Source organism: Podarcis tiliguerta (assembly GCF_965153285.1).
Source record: "Podarcis tiliguerta genome assembly, chromosome: 13".
Taxonomy (NCBI): domain Eukaryota; kingdom Metazoa; phylum Chordata; class Lepidosauria; order Squamata; family Lacertidae; genus Podarcis; species Podarcis tiliguerta.
In genome coordinates, this window is record NC_139546.1 from 23,667,999 (window position 1) to 23,691,243 (window position 23,245).

General features: G+C 44.6%; 1 protein-coding gene and 1 long non-coding RNA gene across 5 annotated transcripts in view; one reads left to right on the forward strand and one right to left on the reverse strand.

The window, feature by feature from the left end:
- The window catches only part of LOC310662055, a 359,048-nt gene extending 340,313 nt beyond the window's left edge, over positions 1 to 18,735 (reverse strand). The window contains exon 1 of the long non-coding RNA XR_014504234.1: positions 18,683 to 18,735. This is a non-coding gene — a long non-coding RNA (uncharacterized lncRNA). The remainder of the gene's footprint in view (positions 1 to 18,682) is intronic.
- Positions 1 to 23,245, forward strand: part of LOC310661949 (acid-sensing ion channel 2) — a 384,099-nt gene that overhangs the window by 256,001 nt on the left and 104,853 nt on the right. The gene's annotated exons all lie outside the window — the stretch shown is intronic.

Here is a 23,245-nt window from a genome sequence, read left to right on the forward strand (position 1 = left end):
GTTGGCAGGAGCAGGGACCGAGCAACGGGAGCTCACCCCGTCACAGGGATTCAAACCGCCGACCTTCTGATCGGCAAGTCCTAGGCTCTGTGGTTTAACCCACAGTGCCACCCGCGTTCCATCAGAAGCTCCCTACTGCCTACCAAAATCAGAGGGACCAATTTTGTGTGCTTCATTTCCATTCTGTACCTGTAATATGTTCTGATTTCTCATTCCACAAAGCTCCCTATAACTCACAAGGCCAGGCCCCAATCTCTGAGGTTGCTGGTTCGAGCTTCCAGAACCCCTGACAGATTGCCAGCTTTTGAGCTCTTTGTACAGGCTCTGCATTTCAAGAATTGACAAGGAATGAGCGTGTGCGAGAAAGGCTTTGTGCTGATACGGAAGCCATGTGGGTGCTGCCTTCAGGAAGTTCAGTCTGTGTGTTCACAGGTAAGACCCAGTTGGGGAAGGGGTCTGGGGTGGTCCACAAATGAGACACAAAGGTCAGATACGGAGAGTCAAGATGGGAGTAGAGCAGGCAGGGGTAGCCAAAATTGGGCCCTCTTCTCCAGAAGTTGTTGGGCTGCAAGTCCCAACACCCATTGGCCATGCAAGCTGAAGCTGGTGGGAGTTTGGAGGGCACCATGTTGACTATCCCTGCAGTAAAGCATTAGGGAAGGAGAGGCCAGGGTGGCGTCTGAAAGGCATTGCTGAAAAAGCATGTTTGGGGGGAGGCACTTGAAAGCAGTTCCTGCTGCTTTTCTCATTACCAAAGAGGGCTAGAAACTTAAATTAATAAAATGGGCTTGATTCCTAAAGCTTGGGCTTTAAAGCAGCGACTTTGCAACAGGGCTGAATGTAGGTTCTTAAAGCATCATTGCTTATGGCTCCCCATTTCCACCTTTGTTTTTTGAAGATGGTAAGAACCCATTTTCAGTGTGAAAATTCAGCAATAACATGGTCTAGTCATTTATTTATCTGTCACAGTTCAGGGGGGAGAAAACATTGTTTTAATCATCCACTCCAGAGAATACAATTTCATGCTTTGGCTTTGGAAACTTGCAATCTCTCTCTCTCTCTCTCTCTTCCCTCACCCCTCTGCTCCCAAATCTGGTTTGATGGGTCGCCGTCGCCCCCAACCTCTTAATAATTTACTTTCCGAATAATAGAAATTCAACCTCCAAAAATCCTATTTAGTGCTCTTGGTTCTTGGAGTTTTCAAATAATAATAGAAAGAAGGTACAAATTAAAAATTAAAGCAGTTGCTAATCTCCTGAAAACACACTCTCACAAACACTTTCTCAGGCGCACTGATTTTCATACACTATTCAATTAGGAAGAGCTGCGTATTATGATATAATGAGCTGCAATTCTCAAACAGGATTTACAGCTTGGGAAGGAGGGGGAAAACCGGGAAACACAATTTTGCTTCACTTTTCTCTCTTTTTAAATCGTCTTCCCTCCCCCCAACTTTGCTTCAGCAGCTGGAGTAGGAAAGCAATAGGGAATTCATTAGCTGCTTTGTAATAAATTAATGTAACGATTCAAAATCTCCATATTGCAGCCTGCAAATCTTCAGATGCACCTACATATGCCATTGGGCATGAGTAAATAACTGTGCCCTGCAGTTACATTAGTCTTTGGTGGAGCTGATAATTTCTCTCTCCTCCCCGCCTTTCAGATTTTGCAGATCGGCAGATTTCCTGAGCTGCACTCCTCATCAGAGTAACTGGGAGGTTGTGACATATCCAGCTGTGATAGCCTAAGAGGCCTTAATGGTGGCAAAGTGAGTTATTAACTCTTTCACAGTCAAATCGGGTATAGGCAGATCAAATTGGGTGCAGCACTGTGGGAACTGTAGTTCAGCAACATCTCGATGGCACCACGTTGGGGACCCTTGATCCAGATGTTTGATGACAACAGGGAGCATGCAGAAGCATCTATTCATAGCAAAAAAGTGATTGGAAAATCTGCCCTTTGGGCTATTTTACACATTATGGAAAGACATTTTACGAATCTATGGAGCAACACATTTGGAATCCTCTGTTCAGTTCTGGGACACTGGCAAAGAAAAAATGTTTTAGATGCATTGTTTATGCATTCTAACACTGTGACACCAGACGGTGCCCTGGAGTTCCATTTTTGCTAACCTGTTTCCCCATAAAAGGTTGCAATGCTTTTAACCGAAACACTTCTTTGCTATGTCTAGATCCAGCCCTGGTTGCCTCACCTCAAAAAGGATATTGTAGAGCTGGGAAAAGGTTCAGAAAATGGCAACCAAAATGATGAAGGGGGTGAATAAATTCCCCTAAGAAAGGTTGCACTATTTGGGGCTTTTTAGTTTAGGGAAAAGGTGAGTAAGAGGCAACATGATAGAAGTGTTGTAAAATTGTGCATGGCATGGAGAAAGTGGATAGAGAAGAATTGTTCTCCCTCTCTCATAGCACTGGAACTTGTGGGCATTCAATGAGGTTGGATGCTGGAAGATTGGGGACAGACAGAATATAGTACTTCTTTATACACTGTGCGTTGTTAAACTATGGAACTTGCTTTCACAGGAGGTGCTGTTGGCCATCAACTTGGATGGCTTTAAAAGAGGATTAGACAAGGCTATCAATGGCCAGGAGCCACGACTACTATGTTCTGCCTTCGTGGTCCAGAGGCATTTTGCCTCTGAATGCCAGTTGCTGGGAACTGCAGGAAATGCTGTTCCGCTCAGGTTCTGCTTGTGATCTTCCCATGGAAATCTGGTAAATCACTGTGTGAACAGGATGCTGGACTAGATGGGCCACTGGCCTCATCCAGCAGAGCCCTTCTTATATAAAAGGTAAAGGGACCCCTGACCATGGTCCAGTCGTGGCCGACTCTGGGGTTGCGGCGCTCATCTCGCTTTATTGGCTAAGGGAGCCGGTGTGCAGCTTCCGGGTCATGTGGCCAGCATGACTAAGCCGCTTCTGGCCAACCAGAGCAGCACACGGAAATGCCATTTACCTTCCTGCCAGAGCGGTACCTATTTATCTATTTACACTTTGACATGCTTTCGAACGGCTAGGTTGGCAGGAGCAGGGACCGAGCAACGGGAGCTCAACCCGTCGCGGGGATTCGAACCGCCGACCTTCTGATTGGCAAGTCCTAGGCTCTGTGGTTTAACCCACAGCGCCACCCGCGTCCCTTATTTGTTATTGTTGTGAGCTGCTTTGAGTTCAGACTGTTTGTTGGGGTTGCAGCACACAGATATTAAATCAAATCAAATAATAGAAGTTGGAGACTTCCTTATTCTTCCATATAAGCATGTATGTAGCTGTTTTCATTTTTTAAGGGAAAGAGTAAGAAACAACAGAAGCATACCCTTCCCCTGCAGCAATCCCCTGCCATTTTCAAAACCTTTAAATAATAATAATAATAATAATAATATTAAAATTGTACACTTCCTAGGCAGATCAAAGTCCTAAGATTGAAAGAAGGCTTTTTGAGGCTATCTGAGAAACTTCTGTGATCTACACTCCAGGGCAGAGTGTGAGCGTGTGGCTTTGCCCCGCCATCGTTGGCTCCATTTCATTAACTGAACGATAGAGACAACTGCCGAGGGGCAGGGAGCAGTCTGGGTCTCAGCTCTGATTCATCAAGAGCTGGATGTGACCTTGTGCCAAGCGCAACGCAGCTAGAATTAAATGCCTCTTTAGCACTGCCCTGGAGCCCTGCGGCCAGGTTTACAGGCCTCGCTGCCACTGGCCTTTAACATGAACATTTGTACCAAGGCTGATCTCTGGTCACTGTGTGCTAATTGGAGATGCTCATAAGGCCCTTGGCTGGGAACAAAAGCTCCTGGAGAGCAAATTGCACCAGTTCCCCACTGCACCAAAAAAAAAAAAAAAAAAGATTAATGCAGCACTGCAGAGGTTGTTGGGCTCTCACTCCCCTAATCGCTCCCCACAGCCAGCATGATCAATGGTCAGGGATTATGGGAGTTGTAGTTCAGCAGTATCTGGAGTGCCTCTGGTTGCCCATCCCTTCAGTAGGACCTAATAGCCACCATTTGGCCCTGCAGGATTAAGAAAACGATTTGGAGGCATAATGGACATTCCGGAAAGACCTGCATTCAAATCCCCCACTCACCCCTTCCACTGCAAATGTTCTCCTTTATACAGTGGTACCTCGGGTTACAGACGCTTCAGGTTACAAACTCCGCTAACCTAGAAATAGTACCTCGGGTTAAGAACTTTGCTTCAGGATGAGAACAGAAATCGTTCTCTGGCAGCGCGGCAGCTAAAGTGGTGCTTCAGGTTAAGAACGGACCTCTGGAACGAATTAAGTATGTAACCAGAGGTACCACTGTATTGATTTGCTGATTGTAACCAGAGTGATTGGTTAATCCCCCAGATTCAGACTCTGAGGGGGGATGTGTGCAGGCAGGGGGCGTGTTTCTCATCCACTCCCAATTTTTCCTTCTGCACACAGACTTTATACAAATCAGAAAAACAAGCAGATTATGAAAACAGTCTCTCTCTGCCTCTCTGGAATAAATTTTCTAACTAACATCCAGTTCAGCATTATTTACCATGGAATGACACGTAGAGGGCTTCTTCCTTTTTCTTTGTTTGGTAAATAAGGTGATAAATGAAAGCTTTCGGCATTTCCCAAGAGTGCCTGTCACTCCGTTTCTAACAGCATCCGCCCCTGGGAAGCTCTCCTGCCATAGAGACCTCCCATGGGTAAAGGCCAACTTATCATGCCCTGGGATGTACCACCTTTTGAACTTTGCACACAATCTGGAGTCATTTGTCCTGGAGTAGCAGGAACATCTGTCTTGCCTGAAGTCCAAACCTAGAACTTTTTGCAAGATTTGCATTTGCAATATCTTAGTGTCATGCCTATCGATCTTTGAGCTGAAGAGGGCTTCCAGCAGTTAGTGGATTGACCCGGCTACCTTTCATTTTTGTAGACCTATGCCAGGGACAGACAGCATGGTGCCACAACAGACTACAAAACTCCCACCATCCCTGACTGCTGGCCTGCCGGCTGGGGCAACTGTGAATTTGGAGTCCAACAGCATCTGCAGTCTGTACCCCCTGTTCTTAATTTGAACCAGAGCTTAATTTGAGATAGTTACTTGGGCACATTTTGTACATAACTGTTAGACAATACTGCATTCATGCTGATGACAATGTAGTGTGTGCACATTCAGAGGATGACTTCCAAACCATCCTAAATATCTTTGCAGAAGCTTACGAAGAGCTTGGCCTATCTCTCAACATCCGAAAAAACCCAAAGTGTTGTACCAACAAGCACAAAACAACCCCTCTGCAGCGCCACAAATTCAACTTAACAGTGTAACATTGGAAATCGTCAATCACTTTTCCTACCTAGGCAGTTATCTTTCCACAAGAGCTGACATTAATGCCGAAATCCAGCATCACCTGAGCTCTGCAAGTGCAGCTTTCTCCCAATTGAAGGGCAGAGTGTTTGAGGACCAGGACATTCGCAGGAAATGAAAATGCTTGTTTACAAAGCTATTGTACTACCAACCTTACTGTACGTTTGTGAAACATGGGCCACTTCTAAACACCATCTCCAACTCCTTGAAAGATCCCATCAACAGTGTCTCCGAAAAATTTTACATATCGCTTGGGAAGACAGGTGAATTAATGTTAGTCTACTGGAAGAAGCAAAGACCACCAGTGTCGAAGTAATGTTTATTCAACATCAACTTCGTTGGATTGGTCATGTTGTTTGGATGCCTGATTATCGTCTCCCAAAGCAACTACTCTGTTGTGAACTTAAAAATGAAAAGTGTAATGCTGGTGGTCAATAAAAGAGGTTTAAAGACTCTCTCAAGGCAAATCTAAAAAAAAGGTAGCATAAACACCAACAACTGGGAAACACTGGCCTATGAGCGCTCCAATTGGAGAACAGCCTTTACCGAAGGACTTTGAAAACACTCGAACTCAGGATGAAAGGGAGAAATGAACTAAGAGGAAGGCATGCTTGGCAAACCCTCACCATGATCAACTCCTGCCCGGAAACCTATGTCCCCACTGTGGAAGGATGTGTGGATCCAGAATTGGCATCCATAGTCCCCTATGGAGACACCGTTAAGACTGTGTTCATGGAAGACCATCTTATCTGGTTACAGGTGATTGTCAAAGAAGAAGAAGAATCCCCTGTTCTTAATTTGAGCCAGAGCTTAATTTGAGCCCGTTACTGGGGCACATTGTGTACATAACACTGTTAGACAATACTCCATTCATATACAGTATATAAAATTTTTATTAGATTTTCTCTTTTACAATTTAACATACTCATTTTACATCCTTAAGATATCAATAACTTCCCTTCTTCTCTTTCTATGGTTCATTTTACATATCATAAATCCCTTCATATTTTACAAAAATTATACCTTTCAGTATTCCATTATTTCATCCATCAAAACTTATTTACACTGTTGAATTTATCTTAACACTGCCAGCGTTTTCAGCTGTACACAGTTATTTCCCATATATTCAATAAACGTTTTCCAATCTTCTCTAAAAGTATGTTCTTCTTGTTCTCTTATTCTATATGTTAAGTCTGCAAGTTGTGCATATTGTGTCAACTTAAGTTGCCATTCTTCTTTGGTTGGGACCTCATCGTTTTCCATTTTTGGGCTAACAAAACATAGGCCGCAGTGGTAGCATACATAAATAACCTTTTTTGACACCTGGGAATTTCAGTCTGAATTATCCCCAACAGGAAGGACTCTGGTTTTTTTGGGAAGGTACTTTTAAACAATTTTATCAATTCATTATGGATCATTTCTTTTACCCTTTTGCAAGTTCACCACATATGTTCCCTCCACTTCTTTGCATCTCCAGCACTTATCTGCTTCAGTCTTATACATCTTAGTAAGTTTACTCAGAGTTAAATACCATCTGTGAATCATTTTCAGATAGTTCTCCTTCAAAGAATAACATGCTGTAAACTTCCAAGTCACTTTCCCAGAGTTTTCCCCAGAAGGTAAAATCTATATTGTGTCCTCATATTCATATTGTTTATTGTTATATTGATTGTTAATTCAAACTTAATTCTATTGTGTTTTATGTTCACTTAGTACAGTATGTGAATCTGGTCTGGGACCGTAATAAATTTCATTTCATATATTGTGCCCTATACCTATTGCCCAGTGTATCATTGAGGCTTAAACAAGTTCATCTTTTGTATCCCAATCTAATAACTGATTATACATCTTAGACAAAAGTTTCTCTTTGTTTTGTAGAAGTTCTTTTTCGAAGTGTGAGCTTTGGTCCAAAAAACCTTATTTTATATCTAATTTAAACATTTCATGTAACTGATGGTATTGTAACCAATCCGTAACATGGATCCTTCTCCATTCATATTCTACCTGCTAGCTTGAGCAAGAATCTGAATTCCAGGAAGATATGCTAAGACTCAATTCTAAAATGTTTCCATGGAAGTAATTTGGAACACAGCTGGAGCCTGTCTGCTGCGTCATTCACTAGGAGCAGGGGCAGGTTGAGCCCATCGTTGTCCACATTTTAGGGCTCATCCACACTTTACAAATCGGCAGGTTTTCTGTTTGCCCTGCTGCTTTCCCCAGAAAAACCTGCTCTTTACTGCTCAATTGGAGCAAACACCAATCCATGGAAAACCTGACCGATGTTTTCTCTGACTCAGTGGCAAGCAGCTGATTTTGAGTCCTTACTTTCACCCACTTTAGTAAATTACGAACATTTGCTTTTAGGAGAAAAAAGTGCTGAGTCTGGGTGCACAAATCTGCCCACACCCCTTGGTGACCCAGACCCACCAACAGTGTACAATGGGGATGTAGTGTGTGTTTGTATACAGATTAATTGTGCATGCATACACCTAGGCTCCTTCCAGTCTGCAGGCTAGGAACACAGAATCGTAGAGTTGGAAGGGACCCTGAGGGTCATCTAGTCCAACCTCCTGTAATGCAGGAATCTCAACTAAATCCATGACAAAGGGATCTGCCTTATATACAGAGTCAAACCACTGGTCCATCTAGCTCAGAGCTGCTTGCACTGACCGGCAGTGGCTTTTGGGGATCACAGACGGGGGGCTCTCCCAGTCCTTCCTGGAGATGCTGGGAACTGAATCTACAAACTTCTGCATGTAAAGCAGATGCTCTACCACTGAGTTACAGCCATTCTCCAAATGCAGCACAATGTATTTATAAACAGGATATGTTTATTAGAATATTCATGCCTCGTTCCTTGCGTGGTTGCACTTCAACACTGTATCCACACTGCATTACTCCTCCTCTCTTTGGTGTGTCTTGCCCAGCTCAGCTATTGGAGTTTGTTTAGCGACCATCAGTGTAGTTGTAGGGAGATGCAAGGAAGAGAATTAGCCTTAACATGGTGTGAGTGTGTGTCTATATTTTCCACTTAACAACATGGGAGAGTTTGATGGCTTCCTAATTGGGAAGCTTAACTAGACAAAAAGTGAACAGCCAGAAAGAGGGAGATCCATGAGGAAGTGTGAAGCAGCAGGGAAGAGACAATTATCCGCAGGCAGAGAGGTCAAAACCAGACAATTTACCCAGCAGGGAGTGGCCGCTGGGTTCTGCCTGCTGCAGGGCTGCTATCAATTTGTTTCCTAGCAGGGCTCCAGTGCCTTTGAACAGACCCATGTCAGGCGGAAATTTGTTGGATGAAAATATTCCCATGACCATGTCTCGCAGATTTGGGTGGGGGCTTTGCCTGTTGAATCTCTGCCTGCCACCAGAAGTGTTAAAAGGTACACGTTTGGTGGCCAAATGCTCCAAGGCAGCCTTCCTCCAGTCTGGTGCCCTCCAGGTGTTGTTTGCCTCCCAATTCCCCATCATTTGAGAGTCCCAAAAACGTATGGAGGGCAGCAGGTTGGGAAATGCGCTTTCAAGTCAGGAAGCTCAGGGGTGCCACCTGCAGAGATCTGCACGGCTCAGTCGGTAGAGCAGGAGACTCTTAACCTCAGGGTTGTAGGTTGGAGCCCCACGTTGGGCAAAAGATTCCTACATTGCAGGAGGTTCGGCTAATTGATTCTTGTGGTCCCTTCCAATTCTAGGATCCCTTTATTTTATTTCTAAGCCATTATTTTCTTTACCTAAATACACAATGCTTTTCCTTATATTGTTTAAGAGGAACCATGCCATGGAAGCTGAATGGAGTATTTCCTTGCCTTTACAGGCGTTGCAAAACACGCCAGCTATGGAGGTTGCTTATGGGATGTTCAGTTTTGAATATACTTCTCCATTCTAAAAACCCTTGTCTTGTTTCTTTCATGAGAGATATTCCCACCCACGCTGAGAAATACAGAATTAAAAACAGAAGGTGGGCTCAGGAAAATAGCCCAGCACCAGGGGAAACACAGCCTCTGTCTTGGATATAAAACCTGCCAGATTACTGTGGCATCCCTAGCCACCCGCTAAGGATGCTCTCTGTGAAAAGGACAAAGCAGGGTTTAGCCTCAACTGGTCTCGGTATTCATGGGCTATCAGGGCTTCATTGTATCAGAACAGCACTTGTTTCAAAAACACACAGACACCCACCCACCCCAATCTTAGGTAGGATTGCAAGTTTTGAAATATAGGACAAGGGTCCAATTTTTTTTATCAGTGAAGCTTCAAATTAAGGGCACACTTATTATTTTTATTCCCCCACCCTGGCCATTCTCACTCCAGTATATTGCTATTATGATTATATTACTGCAATAGGAAAGGAAATACTTTACAAAAAAACATTGATTGTCTTTCTTTCTTTCTTTCTGATAATGAGTGGTAGCAGTTGTTACTTTATACTTTCTTTTACAAGAGGGCACTAGAAGTTTTGGTAATCTGCAAATAATCATAGCACAGTATTAAAGCACTTCCAGGTGATCTTGAGTTCAGTCATCTCCTGTCATTGGGAGATAACTGGTACCACCTATTGGTGCCAGAATGGACTATATGGGCTAGATCACTCTACATTAACTTAGTGCCCTCCAGATATTTTGGAGCTTGCTGGGACTGTTGCTTTTTATAAAATGAAAGCTAGGGTCTTGGGAAGTGATTTCTGACCAGTGTCATATTTTGCAGCTTCTAGAGAATTACAATACACAAAGCTCTGCTTCCGTACTTATATGCATACGGCATAGGGTATAATCTCTTACTGAGGTTCTTTTACCCCATGTGATGAAGGAGAGGCGTGACTTTCACTTACTACAAAGTTCCTGCTGTCTTCTGATTTGGGGATTTGTCCAAGTACTAACTACAGAAAAATGGTTGTTTAAAAAGAAAATACAGGCTTGAATTCTGTGCTCATTTATTTGGGTGTAAATCCCATTGAACACAGCAGGGCTTATTTCTGAGTAAACACACATAGGATCAGGCTGCTGGAATAATAAAATTGCATTGGAAGGTGGCCCAGAGGACCAACTAATATCTCCTAATTTGCATTTGTTCTGCTCAGTTTCATCTTTTAATTGCTACCAAATGTTTGGTGGTGTTTTTTAAAAAGTCATGCAAAAAAAAAAAATCTATGAAAAAATGTGCGTACAAGTCCACTTATTATTCAACTAATGGACAAGAGACCATTTCTCAGTAGCTCCTACTTGTTGTCTCTGCTCATGAAGACACTTGTCCTTTTTAACTATTTCCCTTATGCACCGTTCTGCTAATTCTAGAACCACCTTCCCCTTAATTATAAGCAATTGCCGGCCTACCAGCTGTCATTAGATATAAAACCAAATCACAATCTGTTTATTTGCATGCTTTGCTTAACACGTCCTAATGAAGTTGTGGCTGGGTCACGATTTAAATAATAGGCTTTTATTTTATATTCCTATTATTTCTAGTGTGTTCCACAGGCTATGGTCCCTATACCTATCTACCCATTTGAATTCAGTGGAGCTCAGATCTCCATAGACGCATATACAATTGGTCCTGATGTTGCTGGACTATGGCTGCATTGGCCATTGGCCCTACTGCTTGGGGCTGATGAGAGTTAGGCTCCAACAGCATCCAGAGGGCCTCACATTCCCCACCCTGATGCACAGGAATGCACTGTCAGTGACTGAATAGGACAACCTGGTAGCCTCCAACTGTTTTGATACTCCTCATCAGATAACATAAAAACAAGAGTTGTGGGTCAAAATATCTGGACCGCACCAGGTTGGGGAAGCCTGAAATAGGGCTACCAAATGTCTCCCAAGTTCATAGGAATGTCAGAAGCGGCCTTGCACTGAGTCAAACCACTGGTCCATATAGCTCAGTATTGCCTGCACTAAGGGCAGAGGTTCTCTGGGCATTCAGGAAGTTCTTCCCAACCATACCTGGAGATGCCAGGTATTGACCCTGGGACCTCCAGCATGCAAGGTAGATGCTCTGCCAATGAGCAACAGCCCTTCCCCTATCCTCTACTTCAGATTTTCACTCCCTCCCATCTTTAGTATGCATTTTATCTCTGGGTAGTGTCACATTTCCCTAATATTTTGAGTCAGTGTTTTAGTTGTGGGTGTATACAAATTTAACCTCTCAATATGTCCCTTATTCATTTCCAACCTTGTCTTGAGTGTACATTCCCTTTAAACAATCTCTTTAAATAAACTATTTTCCCATATTGTATTTTTTTGGTAAAAAGTATGGCACATAACATCCTATATACAGAGGTGTGGGACCTGTGGCCCCCACAGATGTTGTTGGGCTGCAGCTTCCATCAGAAGCTGTCTTGAAAGAATACTTATCATTGAACTTTCAAGAAGTTTCCTCATGCTTACCAAGGATGAAAATGAATAAACCAGGCATGCATTGCTAGAGCTGCGAAATATGAATTGTATCACACCTAAGCTCCTTGCAAGAGCTGCTGGAAAAGTCATCCCCCCACCCCTTGTAACTATGAAGATAAGCAACAAAAGCTGCTCAGGCATGAAGTTTGTTCTTTGAACAGTTTGCCAAAAGGGTTCTAGAGGGTAAGGCTCTGCAAGAGATCAGTTGAAATTAGCAGCAGTTAAAATTAGTCACCTAGAGCAGAACTAAAAGAGAGGTTTACCATTCTCTCAGAAAGGCCAGATGCTATTTATTAATAAACATTTGGGAATATGAGATTAATCTATTAAACATTTATTTTAAATGTTTAACAATAGTTATGTTAAATACTTAAGGCTAGGCCAAGTGAGTGTTAATATAGCAGAGATTCTTTTCGAAAGGGAAGTAATGCCTAAGGGCAAATCCTTTAGATTTCTGACCTTGTTTCAAGCATTACCCAAACACTCTCATGTCTGTATTTTCAATCATATGGTCTAGAAACTTGCTTTCTAATAAAGGAAGAGAGAGGAAAGAAAGATTAGGTTTCCAGGAAGCTGATTTCTGCATCCAGTACTTCATTACTATTTTTTTACTGTAAAAAAGACTTGTGGGACCCTCAAGGTAAAGCTAAAGGTACCCCTGCCTGTACGGGCCAGTCGTGTCCGACTCTAGGGTTGTGCGCCCATCTCACTTAAGAGGCCGGGGGCCAGCGCTGTCCGGAGACACTTCCGGGTCACGTGGCCAGCGTGACGAAGCTGCTCTGGCGAGCCAGCACCAGTGCAGCACACGGAAACGCCGTTTACCATCCCACTATAAAGCGGTACCTATTTATCTACTTGCACTTAGGGGTGCTTTCGAACTGCTAGGTGGGCAGGAGCTGGGACCGAACGACGGGAGCTCACCCCGCTGCGGGGATTCAAACCGCCGACCATGCGATCGGCAAGCCCTAGGCACTGAGGTTTTACCCACAGCAGACCCTCAAAGGCCTGCCTAAATAATTATCTTTCAGTTTTTGCTTATGTTGGTTGGGCGAGGGAGCAGGAAGTTCTGCAGCTGACTTGCAAAAGGGATCAAGGCAGGCTTCATTCTTGTCAAATCCAAGTTTTCCACAGATGAGCGAGTTGCATTTCCAGACCAAAAAGAAATGTGACTCCTTAGAGAGGTGCCACTGAGGATTTTGTCTTTTGTCTGCTTCCACTCGGGTTACGAGGCAAGTTGCCTTTACAAGTCCTGCCTGAGCAAGTTCCCTGCCAAAGCCGAGCAGAACAAGGATGCAAGCAGAGCATCCGTGAGAGGCAGGATTGATTGTCTCTGTTGTGGCTGAAGATCTAAAAGGCCCCTTGACTCTCTGGGAGAAGTGTTCTCTTCATAAATAGTTCCTCGTGTTGCTTCAATGGAGGCTGTTGCGATAGATTTCTCTGCCTTCGTTCTCCAGGGCTGTAGGAGCTTATCTGTCATCTGATATAAAGATCTTTTAGCCCGTTAACTATTTGGCATTTGCCCTGTTGATTAACACTGCAGTATTAGTCATGTATGAGATCCCATTGATCCCAAGGTAGGTGTGTGTAGCAGGGGGTGAGGAAACTTGTGGCTCCCAGATGTTGCTGGATTCCAACTCCCATCCTCCCTGGTCATTGGCCATCCGGGCAGGTTCCCCCATCCCTGCCTTGAGCTGATGCTCTCAAGTCACACCTTTGAACTGGGGTTGCCGCTTCTGTTTCCGAGGGAGCTATTGTGATCAGCACAAAGAAATTCAACCTGTTACAGTTTGTCTGCACCCGTACCTTCTGCCTGTCATGCAGCTGTTAGTAATGGCAGAGGATCCCTGCCAGAAAAAGGTGGCAGGCCTGCTTTTAAACACGCCAGCTTGTTAATGTTGTTGGAGCCAACCCATTCGTTCAACCTGCTCTTTTCAATTTGCCTAGGCTGACTGAGGCTGTATAGATGTTTGCCTAGGAATAAGGGAATACAAATGGGGTTTTACTTACGATTGTGCCAATTCTGCCAGTCCTGGGTCTGGACTGGAGGCTCCAAAGCAGCTGGAGGCAGTATGTGTCTCTTCTTGGGAAGGGAAACAAAGGGACTTTCTCTGGGGCTGCCATTCAACCATAAAACCGCTTCCCATCGGACCCTTGCCAGAGGCTGGACATCTTTTGGAGAACATGTAAGACCTGAGCTCACTCTGAGTCTGCAGGGTTAGGCTTATACAACGGTGGTTTGCCTTATCAGTTTTAATGTTAGCTGTTTCTAGATTGGTTGTTTTTTTAAGGGGTATTTCTAAATAAAAATAAAGATGCTACTCCACCTGAGCTTTTGGACTGCGAGTAAGTAATGAAACTAAATAAAGCTGAGGGTAAAGGTAAAGGGACCCCTGACCATTAGGTCCAGTCGTGACCGATTCTGGGGTTGCGGCACTCATCTCGCTTTATTGGCCGAGGGAGCCAGCGTACAGCTTCTGGGTCTTGTGGCCAGCATGACTAAGCCGCTTCTGGCGAACCAGAGCAGCACATGGAAATGCCGTTTACCTTCCCACTGGAGCGGTACCTATTTATCTACTTGCACTTTAAGGTGCTTTCGAACTGCTAGGTTGGCAGGAGCAGGGACCGAGCAATGGGAGCTCACCCCGTTGTGGGGATTCGAACCGCCGACCTTCTGAACGGCAAGTCCTAGGCTCTGTGGTTTAACCCACAGCGCCACCCGCGTCCCTAAGCTGAGGTTATATCAGCACTAAACATACTGCCTCCACATTGCCACATACTACTAAATGTTGCACTCAGCCTTAATACTTGGCTTGGTCTTTTTGCCATCTCCCTGATTCCCCACCCGGGACGGCAATTATTTTCTTCATGACTTCTCAACAGACCACTGGAAGCGGCCAGGGTGGGGGTGCGGGCGGCAGGCAGAGCAGATGGGAGAATCTGCCACAGGTGCACCTAATGAGCATTGGTGCACCTGCTTCCTGCTAGCGGCATCATCCTGCAGATAAACAAGGGCGAGGGAAACGCAGGGGAAATGATCTGACAGCCGCTTTGCTCTGGTTGCCCTCTCCTTGCCCGCAAGAGCAGTCAGCGGCCCTTTTGAATCTGCCCTCTCTCTCTGCTCCAAAATGTCAGCTTCTCTTCTGCGGCTCTGTGTGTGTGTGTGTGTGTGTATGCGCGCACACACACACTCAACATTACAGAAGGGACCAGAAGGTCCCTTGCCTTCCATCAACACCTTCAAGCTCCCCCTTGACCCCATACTATTCAGACTGTTGTGCCCCACAAGCAGAGAGCGAACGTACATTGGAGAGGCACCCAGGGGCTTGTTTAGGTCAAGCGCTTCAATAGCTGCTGCTTGAATGCTGGTGGCGTGAGTAGGAATTATCTCCAGGTGGCCTGGCAGAGAAACGTTTTGTACATTAGAAAGCCTGCCAGTTTTCTGATTTTCTTCTTTAGTCATTGATAGGACCGCAAATGACTAGCATAGGCAGGTTGGGTTTCGTAACTTTTACAATCTTATTTGTATGATTGATGTAGATGGGATTTACAATGTGGGAGACTGGAACTGTTTTAAGCTTCTCCCAAGTGCACATGTGAGATGCTTTAGCCTATGGCCTTCCAGATGTTTTTGGACTCCAAGAGCCCATCAGCCCTAGCCAGCATGGCCAACAGTCAGGAATGATGAGAGTTGTAGTCCCCACATCTGGAGGGCCACAGGCTCCCCATTCCTGCCTTAGTACTTGAGTCAGGTTCCTTGAGACAGGCAATCTGACAATTGCAAGGTTGGGAAAAGGAGGGGGGAATCTACCAGTACCTTGGCTGCAGTCTCTGCGGCCTGGTAGCCACACTTACTAATTTATTATATTTATATTCTACCTTTCCTCTGAGGAGCTCAAGGTGGGCTTATATGCTTCTTCCCCTCTCTATTTTATCTTCACAACAACCCCATGAGGCAAATTAGATTGAGAAGACAGTGATTGGCCCAAGGTCATCCAGTGAGCTTCATGGCTGAGTGGGAATTTAAACCTAGGTCTCCAAGGCCCTAGTCCAGCACTGCAAATGCTACACCACACTGGCTTTCACAATTGTCTGTATTGAAGAGCTGGTAGTGGATGAGAGACTGAGCAACGAATCAGGGCATTCCTAGTTCAGGTCTTGAATAATCTTGGTGGTCTTCAACAAGTCATTCTCACACAGGATCCTCACCTACAATACTAGAGGACAGCCATGCTAGCTTATCTGACAGGATTGTTATGAGCATTGCAACCACACAATGCAAATGTAAGGACCCTACAACTCTCCAGTTTTTGCTGGACTGCTGCTGTTCTTGGTTCAGAAGGGCTCTCTGTAGCCACAGGCATCAGCTGAGGTCAGGAGGGGTCAAAATCAGACCTGGTCAGTCCCTAGGTGTGAAGTGAGTAGCATCTGTACTGCCACTTATGACACTGGGGGGACATTTTAGAGTGGTATGGCATACCATGCCTTTCTGATTTTAGCCCCTTTGGGGTCTCCTATAGTCCATGTGACTCACACTGGAGAGGGCTCTAGCTCCCATTTTTTCAGCCCACACATGGCCAGCTTTCTGCGGATGGGTTTTGGGCAGGAGAGGTACTTGACGTTCTTTGGTTTGCCACAGTACTGTACTGAAAAGCTGATGGGGGCCTAAGTGGGTATAAGGCTCTGTATCTGTTCCGTGTGCTGACTAGGAGTTTCCCACTTGAAAAGATGAGGAAATATGTGGTCAAGTGACTGAAGAGACGGAGCTGTCCTGCCCATCTGCAAGGATGTCCACAGGGACTCTTCCAGGTTTTTTTGGGGGGGGGGGGCTAGTTTTGCAGCAGTGAGAAATGAGAGGAATGGTGCCTATACACAGTTTACCTCATATCTCAGGTTCTACAAACGCTAGAAACAAACTTTTAAAATATATAGAATCTGGGGATTATTGCGTGTGTGTGGCAACTTGCACCCATATGTGTCCGCATGCTTCTTTCTTCAAATGAGGCCTTGTGCCAACTGCCTCAATGTCTGATGAGGCAGGGCCTTTTCGATGGGGAGAGAGACCTCAGATCACCCTCCCCAGGCAGGTGGTGTGCTGCTTCCTTCCTTTTAATCTTTCCCAAGCCAAAGTGGAATTTGCTTTCTTTTATTCAGGCCTTTGATAAATGAGGAAGCTGGTGTTTTTTAACGGACTCTGTTAGGATTCTCTGGATTGTTGTTAGACACACACACACAAACACACACACACACTTATTCAATTATTCATTACAGATTTTGAATACTGTGGTAATAGGTGGGAGCTAAATGTTTTAAACCAATAAATCATGTATATGAAGTGCTTTGAGAACTCGAAGGTGCAATACAAATGCCGCATATTTATTATTACTAAGATCTCTTAGAGATGCCCTGGTTAAAAGGCCTATCTGTAAAAGAAATATGAAGAGCTATAGGATGGAGGCTGTGGGATTTGCTTTCTTGTGATGTCTGAAAACATCTGTCATATTTTTGCTGGCTTTTAGTGATGTGGGAGGAGGGGAGTAGAAGGTGTATCATTTCAGTAGGCTTTCCTAGGAAATGAATGGCTGAGCGCTCTCTCTCTCTCTCTCTTTGGTAAGCTGTTCTTGTACCGCTCTTTTTAATTATGGCTGCTTTTGTTGGTTTAGGTCCCTTTGAAATGGTCCTGGAGGAGTTGTGCTTTTTCCTGTGTTGTAAGCTACCTTGGTATAGACAGCTTGAGGGGGTGGGGAAGAAAGGTGTATCTTAAATTCCTCCAATGATCCATATTCTGTGGCATTGCAGGCTTAATTCTGGAACGTGCTGAAATTTGACAACTGAAGCACCTGTATTTTGTGCCATTTATTTTGCTTCTGCTATTTGTTTATTTCCCCCCCTGAATTCTTAACCATTCAGTCCATAATTGGACCTCCAAGGCAGCTTACTAGAGTTTCATTGAAATACAGGCCATGATACGGTGTAAGGCATTTTAAACCAAGTAAAACTAATTTGAGACCTTAATAGCTTAAAACAGCCTGCAACTGCGTCTTGCAAATAGTTCTAGCGTACAAATGTTTTGAAAACTGCTTGTTTGCATGTACCTGCGTTATTCATTTTTGCCCTAATAGTACAGATAAAAACACCAAAACAGCTAAATGGTTTTCAAAACCATATAAATTGTTTTCTGTCTCATCACCTGGTGGTGATTCATGCTTACCACAGGTGACCAAGTGAGTGATGTGGTTGTGCCAAGACTGTGTTTTTTTTTTAAAAATTCCCTAATCCTGGCTACCTGTCTCTTAGCCTTCCACCATCTATTCAAGACATTTGGCCTCCCAAGTTAAAGATTTCAGCAGCCGATGCCTTGTTTTTATGTGAGTTTTGCTTGTTGCGCCTGCCTTTGGTTTTAGTGTTTTATGGCTTTGTTAATTTTTAATATGGTGTTGTGATGGCTCTTAACCTACTGCAAGCCGCTCTGAGCACAGTGTTTAACAATGGATGGGTAGGATGTGTTGTTGTTTTTAATAAAAAATCTTTAAATAAATAAAGTATTTACAAACCTGAGCTAAAACAAATGAAGGAGTCAGCACCCCAGCCATAAACGGTTTTGGTATACTCAATACTTGCCATTCCAAAGACCTTTGGAAGGGAAGATTTTGCAACGGTCAGGTTATACAGTACTTTTTCATGAGTAAATTCCATAGGGAGGGAATCTTGGAAAGAGGCAAAGATCTGCACATACCCTTGAACAGGCTTCCTCAACCTCGCCCCCCCCCCCAGATGTTTTGGCCTACAACTCCCATGATCCCTAGCTAGCAGGACCTGTAATCAGGGATGGTGGGAATTGTAGTCTCAAAACATCTGGAGGGCTGAGGTTGAGGAAGCCTGCCCTTGAAGATCCTGCCCACACACTTCCAAGTCTGTGTTTACAGCTTACAGGGTTAGAAACTTTCCTTCCTTCCTTCCTTCCTTCCTTCCTTCCTTCCTTCCTTCCTTCCTTCCATTTTTGTTAATGCTCTTCGTGCATTAATGCAATCTCAGAATACTTACAGCCCTGAAATATGTCCCTGCTGTCACCCTGCAACATGAAATTGTGGGTAAGGGTGAAGGACTTCCTGACCCTTCAAGGATCAGCAGAATGTTGGGTGGAGGGGCTTGCTTACATTACGTTTAGCGTCCATTTGGTAACCTCTCTCTGCAGCTCTCCGATAAGCCCAGTAGCATCCATAAATATATTACACATTTTTTTTAATGTGACACTTAATATAGTTAGATCTCCGTGATTAAAAATATTCAGTCCTAGTTTAGCAAGGGAAGTTAACAGTTCTATTAAAAGCAGCAGGCAGTGGCTGCTAAAGAGGTGTGGTGTGCTTCTCTCCAAAGAGTTTTGCTCCTAAGAAGATTTCCAGTCTATCTCAAGCCCCTGGGATTGTGGGCGGTAAAGTGTGCAACAGCAAGCTGCCTTCTTGTGGGGTCAGCAGCCCCGCCCCCCTCAAGCCCCATGAGCCTCTGAGATGTCGAGGAGCAAGCCACAATACTTATGGTCTCTCCCATAATCTTATTTTTTTCCCCACTTAGTGATCTGCATACCAACTTAGCCTAGTATACATTTGCTTTTTACTTATTTTTTGCACCCTCTCTCAAGCAGCCGAAAGAGGGGAAAAGGCCCCGCCTGTCTGACTGTCATCCATCACATACCATTTTACAGAATCTGCAACATGGTTGATGTCTGTTGTATTTGACCTCAGAGAGAGAGAGAGAGAGAGAGAGAGAGAGAGAGAGAGAGAGAGATTATTATGTCGAAATCCTTTCCACTCAGTGTATAGAGAGACAGCAATTATCACTCAGAACAATCACTGTCCTCTTCCTTGACCTCCTCTGAGAGATGTTTCATGCATAAACTCTTCAAAATGTTTTTCAGTGCACACCTGGAACCACAGTGCGATTATGACAAAATCGTATTTGTAGGAGTGCGTATTATACAAGTGCACACCTGTACACCAAAAATTGGCTGTGGCTTCATGTTTGTTTGCCATTTATAAAGTATTTCCATGTTGCCTCTCCATATGCTTGAGGTGGCTTCCCCCCAAATATCCCAATAAGCCATAATTGAAAAAGAACAGTAATGGATGGGTGGGGGGAGCGTCAGCAACAAAGCCACAATAACATCAGAAAGCAGTCACACACCCCCAAACCTCAATGATATCACTGCCGGATAATGTTGGGTATATAATACCACATTAAACAGTCATGGCTTTTCCCAAAGAATTTTGGGAGTTATTTCATTGAAGATGTTGATAGTTGTTAGGAGACCCGTATTCCCCTCACTGAACTACAGTTCCCTAAGCTCCCTGTGAAGAGGAATTGATTGTTAAAGCACTCCAGGAGGGAAATAGGAGTGTCCTAAAACTCTCAGCACCCATAACACACCACAGCTCGGAAGAATTCTTTGAGGGAAACTATGACTGTTTTTGAGGGAAACTATGACTGTTTAATAGGGACGCGGGTGGCACTGTGGGTTAAAGCCTCAGCACCTAGGGCTTGCCGATCGAAAGGTCGGCGGTTCGAATCCCTGCGGCGGGGTGCGCTCCCGTTGTTCGGTCCCAGCGTCTGCCAACCTAGCAGTTCGAAAGCACTCACGGGTGCAAGTAGATAAATAGGGACCGCTTACTAGCGGGAAGGTAAACGGCGTTTCCATGTGCAGCTCTTGCTCGCCAGAGCAGCGATGTCACGCTGGCCACGTGACCCGGAAGTGTCTTCGGACAGCGCTGGCCCCCGGCCTCTTTGAGTGAGATGGGCGCACAACCCTAGAGTCTGTCAAGACTGGCCCGTACGGGCAGGGGTACCTTTACCTTTATGACTGTTTAAAGTGATATCATAGAACTTTAAATGTGTGGTATAAAGGTGGTCTGTGTTCGAAGGTCTTTGCTCCAGCAAGGCAACATTTGTCCCTACTGACTGAATAAGTTACAGCTTTTGTTGATTAAGCGACCAACATTTAAAGATCCCAGCACAAAATCTCTCCTACCCCTCCTGCCCCAGCCCATGCTTAAAGAGGCAGGTGCACATGGCTGCTACATCTGAATCATTTTTCTGGTTCTTAGCGGCAGCTGCAGGTGCGTTTGGGTGAATTTTCTGTTTCTTTTGTGCTTGGGGGACTCCGATTTACTAGAAGCCAGAAATGAAAATTAATACCTACAAATTCACCACAAGCAGAGAAAATAGCTTCATTATACAAAGTGCGCCACTTCATGCAAATGCGATCTTCTGCTTCTTTCAGAGCTTTTCATCGTTCTAAATGTTTTATAGTTCCTAGATCAATTTGTTTTCAGGGTGTGTGTTGTAGAACTAATAACTCAAATTACACTTAATGGGCACTGAATGGCCACTGAAGCTCGGGAAAGAATACCTCCCATTGCGGTTCCTGAGTGTTGCGAGGCACGTTTTGTCCGTGGTCTACCACCAGTGGCTGGTTCCGATACATCCAGTCCAAAAACGTCACATGGCAAACCAAGACAAAATTGTGGCCAAAGAACTAGGAGAGATGCACTCCTTGGCTCCACCTGCACACAACTTACTGGGGGAAGCAGGGCTGGTATGCAGCTGCCTTATCCCATCCCAATATCAAAGCAGTTTGCTCATTTCCCTGGCAACCTCCAAAAAATTCTAAAGACCAGGAACTCTTGAGATCAACACACCCTGTGTTTTCCAGACAGCCCCCTTCTCGTGTAAAGGCAGCCCCCACTTCCCAAGTCTCTTCCAGGGTTTGGTAAAACATGCTGGTCCCTTACAACTTTGAACCTAAACTTTCAAGTAACATGAATTTTAAGCATCTGGAGTCTGGACACTTGGGGATTCTAGAATCCTAAGGCCGGCAATTGCACATACTGTACTTCAGTAGCCAGATTGTGAAACTTGATTAAGAATAAGAAGTACAGTGGTACCTCGAGTTACATATGCTTCAGGTTACACACTCCGCTAACCCAGAAATAGTACCTCAGGTTAAGAACTTTGCTTCAAGATGAGAACAGAAATTGCACGGTGGTGGTGGGAGGCCCCATTAGGTAAAGTGGTGCTTCAGGTTAAGAATGGTTTCAGGTTAAGAACAGACCTCCAGAACGAATTAAGTACATAACCAGAGGTACCACTGTAAAAGGAAAGCAGTCAAGAGGTCAAAATAAGCCAGAGGACTGTGGCTCTAAAACTGGGCTGATTCTAGCCTATCTACTACAATATAATGCTTTTAGTCTACTTACAAGTAGGCTGCCATGGTCAGCTTCCTGATGGTATGGAAGATCCTGCCCAGATCCCTAATTGTAGAGGGAATAAAGCTGCAAGAGCCACTCAGCTTTTTAAAATCTCTCCTCTGTCCATCCGTCTGTCTCTCTGTCTCTTGTTGCATATCAGCTTATTGGCTGTCAAGCCCCACCCACCTACCCCACCCCATGGGTTTTCCTTTCTAGTGTAGTTTGCCTCACTACCAAGTAGAATGGGCCTCCTGGTGTCATAGTGACTCCAAGGGAATGGTATGTCAAAGGTCAGGGAAACCTCTGCTTTAAATATGGAGCACGGCCCACTGGGAAGTTCTCCTGCACATGCCCCCTTGCAATGAACAGAGACTGCTCAAGAATGGTGGCCTATTCATACATGCAAGTGATTATTTGATATTTGCAGTCATCAGGGTCCTGGCTTCATATCCTTGCTGAGCGTCAGGCAAAACTGGAGTTTCATAAGAGGCAGTGTGGCAGTATGGTAAAGAGGTTAGATTGTTGTGCTATATCTGCTAAGGCCCACTAAAGAGTGGGTTTAACTGAGGAAAGCAGCAGAACAAACAGAAAACCACTCAACCCTTGTTTTCTAGGTGGGGCAGAAGACAAGGGAGGCCAAGAGTAGGTGGGGCTAGTAGGTTTTGCTAGTGTAAAACTGAGGCTAAGGAGGAGGAAACAGTCAGGTAGGGCCACCCTCTGGACTTGTTATGAGTGAAGAAGGCAGAAGGGGTCAGAGGAAGGGAAACTGAGGTTGGTGAGGCAGTGCGCCATTTGTTTTAATGGACCAGCCTCCACTGCTCTGGACAAAGGCTTCGATTCATTTATGAGGCCACTCCTTATATCTTCTGCAAAAGAGCAGAGATAATTTGTCTGGGATGGATTTGCCCAGTTTCTCCTAATTGCACATATAGCCCAAACTATTCATATACATTGCATATGTAAAAGAATGCATTTGCATGTGTTGTGTCAGATTTGCATAATTTTAAAGGCAGATTTTCTGTTTTTCCCGGAGCGCCAGTGCAGGCTCTCGCAAGGAAGAGCAGTAATCCAAATACCCTGAGTTGAAAGAATTGCCCTGAAATAAGGGAGAGGAATGAGATGTTTCCTTCAAAGGGTTGCATTCAGTCTTCACAGTCAAAATGTATGGCTGTATTTTAACTGTGGATTGAGTTGTAACACGAAGTCAGACTGTGGGAGTGAATTGGGGTGGGTGGGGGAACCAAGTCTGCTTTTACAGATATTTT